A 9,782-nucleotide genomic window follows, 5' to 3' on the forward strand; every position below is an offset into this window, starting at 1 on the left:
TTTTGGTAGTCATAGTCTTGGTTTCACAACCTAGGAGAGTATGACGTCTAGCGAGGGAAATTACCACCGTAGAGGTCCTTACTTTGATGCTACTAATTTTGCTAGTTGGAAGCATAAGATGAAAATGCATATTCTTGGACATAACCCCGCCGTATGGGCTATTGTGTGTATTGGCTTGCAAGGTGAATTCTTTGATGGGAGAGAACGAAATCGTGAATACCACGAAAGAGTTGAAGATGCTGCAATACAATGCTCAAGCTTGTGATATCCTCTTCAACTGATTGTGCCCCGAAGAATTCAACAAAATCAGCCGTCTTGAGAATGCAAAAGAAATAGGGGATACTTTGATTGATATGCACGAAGGTACCGACTCCGTCAAGGAATCCAAGTTCGATGTGCTTGAAAGTCAGCTTGACAAGTTCAAAATGAAGGATGGTGAAGGTGTCGCTGAAATGTACTCTAGACTTGCTCTTATCACAAATGAGATCGCCGGCTTAGGAAGTGAAGAGATGACCGACAAATTCATCATCAAGAAGATCCTAAGAGCTTTGGACAGAAAATATGATACCGTATGTACATTGATCCAAATGATGCCCAATTACAAAGATCTCAAGCCAACGGAAGTCATTGGAAGAATTGTTGCTCATGAGATGTCACTCAAGGATAAGGAGGAGCTCCATAACAAGTCAAGTGGTGCTTACAAAGCCTCATGTGAAGCTCCCACATCATCAAGTGAGAAACAAACCTTCAATGAAGAATTGAGCCTAATGGTGAAGAACTTAAACAAGTTCTACAAGAGTAGAAGCAAAGAGAGAAGTTCCAAGTTAAGGTCCTACAATGACAAAAGATCTTCTAGTCGAGAGCGAAATTGCTACAATTGTGGAAGACCTGGACACTATTCCAATAAGTGTAGGACACCCTACAAGAGAAGAGAAGATTCTCCAAAAAGAAGAAGTAGAAGAGAAGAATCACCATCAAGAGAGAGAAGGAGTAGAGATGATCGTTATGAACGAAGAACATCCCAGAGAAGCAAAGATTTGGAAAGGAAGGACAAGTCATCAAGGAGCTACACAAAACGAAGACATCAAGCTCATGTTGGTGAATGGGTATTCGGCTCCGACTCTGACAATCACTTTGAGAGAAGCTATCACTCCGACTCCGAATATATTCAAGATGAAGGTGTTGCTGGTCTAGCACTTGTGTCAACCAACTCCTATGACATATTTGATTCACCAAATGAAGGACTTGGAAGATGCTTCATGGCTAAAGGCCCAAAGGTATCACACCCTGAGTATGTTGATTTCAATAGTGATGAAGATGACTTGTTAGGTGATGATGATTTACTTGTTGACAACTCTAGTGATGAATACTATGATGAAATGTCAATTAATCATGATAATCAAGATAAAACAAATGACAATGATAAGGAGAAGGTTGAGTTTCTAACTAAAGAACTAAACACTCTTAAGTTAGCTCATGAAACTATCTTAGGAGATCATCGAGAACTTTTAAGGACTCATGAGAAATTACACTTTGAAAAGCTCAACCTTGAGCAAGAGCATGAGTTCTTAAATGCAATCAATGATGATCTTCGCAAGAAAAGTTCTTCTTACATTGCCAAGCGTTTACTCTTATCCACTTACATGCCTCAAGTCAAGTCTAGTAACAAGAACAAGAAAGATTCTTCCTCTAGTAGTGACAATAATCATGTTAAATCCAATGTTGTTGCTTCTAGTAGTTCTCTTGATTCCAGTAATGACTCTCTTAGCCAAGTTACACTTGAGCAAGAAAATAGCTTATTGAAGGGAATTATAGAGAAAGGTGTTTACAAGAGCCTTGCCGGGAGTAAACAATTCAAGGAAATTGTACGCAAGCAAGGAAGACATCGGAAGAACCAAGGTGTTGGTTTTGAACGAAAGTTCAATGCCAATGGAGTTGAATGGGAAGAAGATCAATACCCCAAGACAAAGTTTGTTCCTCAACAAAAGAAGTATGATCCTACTTTCTTCAAGGGGACACATGCTCAAGATGATCTTCCACCACATGACCTTGAGCAAAAAGGGAAGGATAAGCTTCAAGAGGAAATTGATGTATTTGAAGAAGCACCCAAGGCCTTGGTCAAGTGGGTTCCCCAGACTACATCAAGTTCTACTTCATCAAGTACGACTACAACTCCAAGGATTCCCATCAAGATGATGTGGATCCCGAAGAAGAAGAAGAACTAGAGAGTTCTTGAGGGTGACTCCGCCAACATACTTCACTCTTATCATTTTGGCAAGAACAAGTGCAATCAACTTCCACATCTTGCGCTAGTTCAAGGAGTCACAAACCCTCTTGTTGGTAACACAAGGACAAGGTAATCTAATTCTTTCATAGACATCATCTTGTGTGTGCATCACTCTATGTCTATGGATATCCTTATTTGTTTCTTGTGGGACTCATCTAGGGGGAGCTTTACTCTAGCTAAAGCAACTCTAATGGTGTGAACACAACAACGCTTTATGTAAAAGTGGTAACCCCACTTGTGCTTAAACAATGAGTATAACCTATGATCAAATGTTCTCATTTGACTCCTAAGTCAATATACTCATATATAGATGACCTAGTCATCGCCAGTTGCTTGATAGATACTAGAATTGGTTGTGCATGCTTCGCCACATATTTCATTTGCCATTTTATTGTGTGAGCATGTTGATTGCATAATTTACTCATTCGAGGACATCCACTTGTTGTTTTGATTGTTTGGTTCCTTTTTCTTTTGCCAAGTGGATGGACAAGAATGCCTAAGAACCTTCTCTAGCTATCTATACTTTTCTCGTCTCAAACTCTATTCATGCTATATCACCAAGTTTGATCAAGTCAGATTCGAACCACTCTATGTGAGGAGCACTCGGAGTCCCCGATTCGTCATAGACTTAAACTTCCAAAACTTCTTTGTGCGTTTCGGTCTGACCAATTCATCCATTTCGGTCATACCGAGATCACTAAGTCGATCTAGGTTTTCAGTCTCGGTGCAACTGATTTGAACTTTTCAGTCACACCGAGTTTCAGTTACTGCTTGCAGTTATGAATCTCGGTGCCACCGAGTTGTCCCACTCGGTCACACTGATAGGGTCAGGCTATATATATCCCCGGGCCAAAATTTGGAAAAATTTCTGAACCCCTTCGCCCGCGCTCAGCCTGCTCTACCTCCCTGGGTTCCGGATCGTCCTCCTCATTGCCAGCTGCCTCCCGCCGCTGGTCTCCGCCGCCGTCAACGGAAATCGTCTCCGCCGTTGTCGCCGTAGCAGGTCCATCGCCGCACTTAGGGTATGGACTTGATCCTTGTGCTAATCCCCCTCCGATTCTTAGCACATTGTTTTGCCATGTATCTTGCCACGATTGAGATCACTCTATCCAGTGAAATCACTCTGTAGTTTAGTCGTGGATTGAAAATTTAGGGTTAGGTTTCCGCCAAAATCATCTCGGACCAACCAAGTTGTTGAAACCGGTTCCACCGATTTGGCTAAGGCCATTGCACATGTGATTCTCGGTCTGACTGAGAATTGCAAATCGGTGTGGGCGAGTTCAATACTTTGTGAAACCCTAGCAGTCTCGGTGCCACCGAACTGTGACTCGGTCTGACTGAGTTCACTAGTTTAGGTTCCAAAAGCTGCTTCGGTATCACCGAGTTTTCAAATCGGTAGATCCGAAATGCTTTCTGTGGAAAACTAAAACCAAGTTTTTAACTCATTCTTTTGCAAAAACCTCTGTACTTTGTGATGCTCATCCAATCTATCTCATCTATATCTATTCACAGGGTCTGCTGTCAGTGTTTGCATCATGTCAGATCAGAGTGACAGTCAGAACAAGTCTGAGGAGCAAGTTAACATGAGTGAGATCAGAGTGAAAAAACCTCTGTACTTTGTGATGCTCATCCAATCTATCTCATCTATATCTATTCACAGGGTCTGCTGTCAGTGTTTGCATCATGTCAGATCAGAGTGACAGTCAGAACAAGTCTGAGGAGCAAGTTAACATGAGTGAGGGCACTAGTCCCTCTAGCAGCTTTAAAGAGGGAAGCAGGAGTACACCCAGCAACTTGCCTAAGGCAGCCACCAGGACCAGAAAGAAGAGAACCTCAGATTCTGAGGATGAGGACTATGTGGCTGTTGAAGAAGAGGCCACCTCAAAGAGGAAAGTCCTAAAAAAGGAATATGGCACAGCTGCTGCCACTAAGCCAGGAATGAAGCAAAAGGTTCCTGCCAAGAGAGTTCCCATGTCAAAAGCCAGAACATCCACTCAAGAGACTTTGGGATCTGCACCCAAATAACAGGTTGTGGCAGAAAAGAAAAGGAAGGAAAGGATCAAGAACACCACTGCTAGAGTGCTTGGCAGATCTTCAATAATGAGAGATTCTGAAGAAGAGGAAGAGGAAGAGGATGCAGCACCAACACCCAAAGCTCAAAAGCTTATGGGAGATGCTATAAGGGCAGGGGTTGTTCCATCTAAGCCCAAAACTGCTCCTAAGACTGCTGCTCCAGCTCCAAAGCCAAAACCCAAGAGGAGCACCAGGAACATCCCTGCTAAGGAGAAGAATAAGGTCCCAGTGCCTCAAGCTACTGAAGAAGAAGATAATTCTGTTGTTTTGAGGAAGTTGAAACCCAAAATTCCAGATCACAATGATACTCACCCAGTTGCAGAGAACATGAAAATCAGGAAGGATTCAGGATTGAGGCCATGGAGAGAGTCTGATCCATATGCCACCAGGAGAAGGACTGTTGTGGACTACATGTTCCATACAAAGGAACAACATGACTTCTATGAGACTATTTTACTTGACAAGAAGCCCACAGTGTGTGACATGAGATGGGTTGATTGGAAATTCATTGAGGAAAATGAAGATCACTTCCCTGGTGTATATGACAACTTCAAGGCATGTGGAGTCGATGAGTTTGTGGCTCAGAAGCTCACAAAGTGGAATGATGAGCTTATTATGCAGGTCTACTCCATAGCTCATTTCTACCCATATGGAAATTGAGGAAAATGAAGATCACTTCCCTGGTGTATATGACAACTTCAAGGCATGTGGAGTCGATGAGTTTGTGGCTCAGAAGCTCACAAAGTGGAATGATGAGCTTATTATGCAGGTCTACTCCATAGCTCATTTCTACCCATATGGAAAGATTATCTAGATGTCTAAAGGTACTAGGTACCAGTCAATGGTTGAAGAATGGGAAAAATTGATCAATGCTCCTGAGGAGAATGAAGATGACTTGGATGTCTATGCCAACAAGAAGAAGGATCACAACACCATGGCACATATGTACAAAGAGATCCCAGATGCTGCTATTGAGACACACAAGTTTGGATCAGTACATTACCTTCTGTCAGGTTTGCCAACAATCAACTGGATCCTTAGGCACACTCTCTTGCCAAAGTCAGGTGATCACAAGATGATCAGAGGCCATGCAATTAACCTGCTTCACATATTTGATGTGCCTCAAAAGTTCAAAGTCATGAGCCTAATTGTGGAAACCATAAAGAGAACAGCTGCAGATCAGAAGAGAAGTTGTGGGTATGCCCCACAGATCCATGAGCTAATCAACTCCAAGATGGGCACTGGCACATATATCTTGGACAAGTAACACATGCCCATCTACCCAGACTTTGAGGACAATACTGTGGTGATGGATGAGAATGAACCATCTTCTGTGCACGCACAAGCAAAGAGGGAGAAGGCAAGGACTGAAAAGGCTGCAAAGATGCCAACCATTGATGAGGCATCTCAGTATCTTCTGAAGAGCAAGCAAGATCAACTTGGATACTTGATTGCCTCCACTCTGAGGATTGAGAAGGGATTGGCCACCCTGACTCAAAACCAGGAGAGCTTGGAGAGGATCATGGAGCAGAAGTTTTATGATTTAGATGTGAAGGTCACTGAGATACAGTCAGTTGTTGAGCAACTTTAGGATGAAGTGCAGGAGAAGAAGGGCAAGTCTACCACTAATGCTTTTGCTAGAGTGCCCAGAGGACAGAGATCTGCTACAGTGCTAGTTACACACACCAGAGCAACTTCATCTGCACCAGCTACAGTTTCAGTGCCACCAGCTCCAGCACCCACTCCACCAGCTCCATCTACATCAACTGATGCCTTCGTCCTTAGAGTTTTATCTACTCCACCACCTGAAGACCAAGCCTGAGAGTCGATCTAGCACTATGCATTTTTTATGAACTTTTTGGTAACTTGTTGCCAAAGGGGGAGAAAATGTATAGATCACGGGCTTCGAGAGAGAGTGCTGCTTTTTGTTCTCTCTTGTTTTGTTTGGTGGTTGAACTTTGTCATTTGCTTGTTTGAGATACTTTATGCTTTTGTGTGATACTTGGATGATCATGTGTTTGATCGTATGCTACCTTAATGCTTGTTGGATGACATTATCCTTTTATATCCCCATATGATCATTCACTTTGCTTGGTGATGAGTGCATGTATTTAATTATTACCATTTTGAGCGCTCCACCAAGATGTATGTGACATGGAAGAGTAACCCATGATCCTAACTCATTGTGCATTTGCAGTCCAAAGCAAATCTTAAACTATGCACAAATTTAGGGGGAGCTCTTTCTTTTCACATATTTCTCAAAGCAACAATGTTTTTCACTCTTATTATCATTTGTCGAAGCTTTGATTTATATGTTGTCATCAATTACCAAAAAGGGGGAGATTGAAAGTGCAACTATCCCTAGGTGGTTTTGGTCATTCCTAACAACATATAGCTAATTGAGCTAATGCTATTTCAAGATTAATATCTCAGGAAAGCTCAATGATTGGCATGGCTTGGATGAGAAAAGTGGACCCCTCAAAATGCTAAGGACAAAAGGATTGGCTCAAGCTCAAAGATCAAGACTCTACATTTTCTATTTTAGTGATCCAAGATCACATTGAGTCTATAGGAAAAGCCAATACTATCAAGGAGGGATGAAGTGTTGCTTAATGAGGCTCTTGCTCAAAATGCTTAGTGATATGCTCCAAAGCCCTCAACTACTTTCTCACATCCACATATGACCTAAATCAAAAGTCAAACTCGGCCCCACCGATTCTTTCTATCCGGCGCCACCGAGTTCAGATGTCATAGCCACTGTCACAAACCCTAGGCAAATCGGTCTCACCGATAGGGATCTCGGTCTCCCCGAGATGGGATTGTAATCTCTCTGTTTCCCTTTGCAACGTTTCGGTCCCACCGAGATGAGCGATCGGTCACATGGAGATTGCAATGTAAACTCTCTGTTTCCCTTTTGTAACATTTCGGTCTCACCGAAATGAGTGAATCGGTCCCACCGAGTTTACCTGACGAACTCTCTGGTTAACTTATTACCAAAATCGGTCTTACCGAGTTTGTGTAATCGGTCTCACCGAGATTACGTTATGCTCTAACCCTAACCATATCGGTCCTACTGAGTTGCATGTCGGTCCCACCGAAACTCCTAACGTTCACTAGCTTTGCTGAATCGGTCCGACCGAGTTTATCAATTCGGTCCCACCGAGATTCGCAAGTTGTGTGTAACGGTTAGATTTTGTGTGGAGGCTATATATACCCTTCACCACCTCTTCACTCGTACAGAGAGCCATCAGAACAAACCTACACTTCCAACTTACTTTTTCTGAGAGAGAACCACCTACACTTGTGTTGAGGCCAAGATATTCCATTCTTACTGTTGAGGATATCAGTACTGGGTGTAAACCGGCCTATCTGGGCCTGGTTAACTTCTTCAGTAGTTAACTATGTTGAAACCCAAGAAGGCAGATGAGGGCTCAAGGCCCATAGTCGGTTTAAGGCCTGTAGCCGTAAACCGGCGTTGGTATGTAACTTGTATTGTAAGTTAGGAATAAGTAGAGACCAAACCGGACACATCTATGAGCAGGTATTGGGACTCTGTGAACCGACGGGCGTCACCCGTGTATATAAGGGGACGACCTGGCGGTGGTTCAAGGACAACAGACAACAACTCGAGACTTAGGCGAAGCTTGTTTGCTCCCTAGTCATCGAAACCCCATCAATTCCATCACAACTAGACGTAGGCTTTTACCTTCATTGAAGGGGCCAAACTAGTATAAACTCTCTTGCGTCCCTGTGTCCGCTTTAACCCCTTCAAGCTAACCCGTTGCGATGGCTCCACGACTAAGTCCTTTCTCTAGGACATCTGCCGTGACAAAACCACGACAGTTGGCGTCCACCATGGGGCTATCGCACGATGGTTTCAAGTTCTTGGAGGGCCACTTTGAAGGACTCGAGGGCTACGCTATGGGCCGGATGACTAAGAGTTGTCGCGGCAAGCTCTATATAGATGATGCAGGCTGGGGCCCTGAGGCCGGCTCAGTTGAGTATGGGTACCGGGTCCCCTTTGGTGGCATACACGTTTTCGTCGGCAAGATCGGTGAACCGGGCCCTGAGCCGGACATCTGCACCAACCTCGTCGAAACGGCTCAGCGTGCACGGTCCGCCCGGGTTAAACCGGCCGTGAAGCGTGCCTTCGTGGGAGTCATCCATGGAGGAAGTTACGAGGATGGATCAGAATCTCGCGGCGAGACCGTCGTTTATTCCGCGACGAGTCATCAACCGGAGAAACCGAATCTCTATATCAGCTACAAGATGGCCGGATTGGGGGCTGTTCCGATGGCGACAGTATTCCGGACCCCTCTGATCTACCCAACCGAGTTGGAATATTCATGGCCGGCACACAAGCAGCGCTTCATTCTTCGACCACTGCACCAATAACCTCCGGTTCAGCAGCGGCGACAGCTGCCGGGGCAGGAAGCTCTGCGCGCCCGCTGGCTCAAGTTCTATCAGATCTATTTGATGCATTGGCTGCGCTTATGCCAGAAGCTAATCCGGCGGATCAGGAAGTCCACAACGCGGAGATTGCGAAGGTGAAGGAACAGATCACCCAGGCCAAGGTGGACCTGGCAGCTGAGAGTGCCAGGATGACCACGGAGCGGGCCGCTTTAGACACACAAGCCTACAGGCTCATGTTGGACCAGAACGCGTCGCGTGAAGTCATGAAGAGGAAGTACCGATCCCGTTTGCCTTCGGTTTTCGAGGCCAGAGACCTTTTCAACACCCCAGGAGCAGGAACCAGTAATTCGCTGGAGGAAAACCAGCCGGAAGCTCCGGGGACCGGTGCGCCGGTTCAGCCCCGTCCGATGAATCCGCCTCGTCAAAACACTGCTATACCTCAGGCTGTTTCAACACCTCCGGGTCACTACTCCAACCCAATGGAAAATCTCGTTGCCGCTGCTGCACGGCTGGAGGCCATTCCAATTGAAGGTGACTCGCCGCAGGCGGTAGAGACACGACGGGTCAAAGAGCTTCTTAGGACAGCTTTGGTCCAACAGAAAGCATACTCGTACAGCCGCGACCAGATCCACTCGACCCCTCGTCCAAGCCGGAGCTATAGCAGGCGTATGGATGAACCAGCAGTATCAAGTAATGAACGACATGGAGCACCCCGCAGCAACAATCCGGCGGGTGGTGCTGATAACGCTCAGGAAGTGGTGGACCGGGCCCGAGCGCGCAGGGAGGCCGAGTTAGCCGCACAATATCAGGCTCGGCAGCTTACACCGGTTCGTCCAACTATTTCGGTCGAACCCGGTGTTACTTCTAGCTCTTTGGGGGTGCCTTGCCTTGTCCCCGCTTTACGCAATGTGCGCCTGCCCAAGGATTTCAAGGGCCCGCGCAAGGTACCAAATTACACGGTGGATCAACCCCAAGAGAAATGGGTGGAGAGCTATGAGATGGCCATGGA

Source organism: Triticum urartu, chromosome 1, assembly GCF_003073215.2.
Source record: "Triticum urartu cultivar G1812 chromosome 1, Tu2.1, whole genome shotgun sequence".
NCBI classification, from domain to species: domain Eukaryota; kingdom Viridiplantae; phylum Streptophyta; class Magnoliopsida; order Poales; family Poaceae; genus Triticum; species Triticum urartu.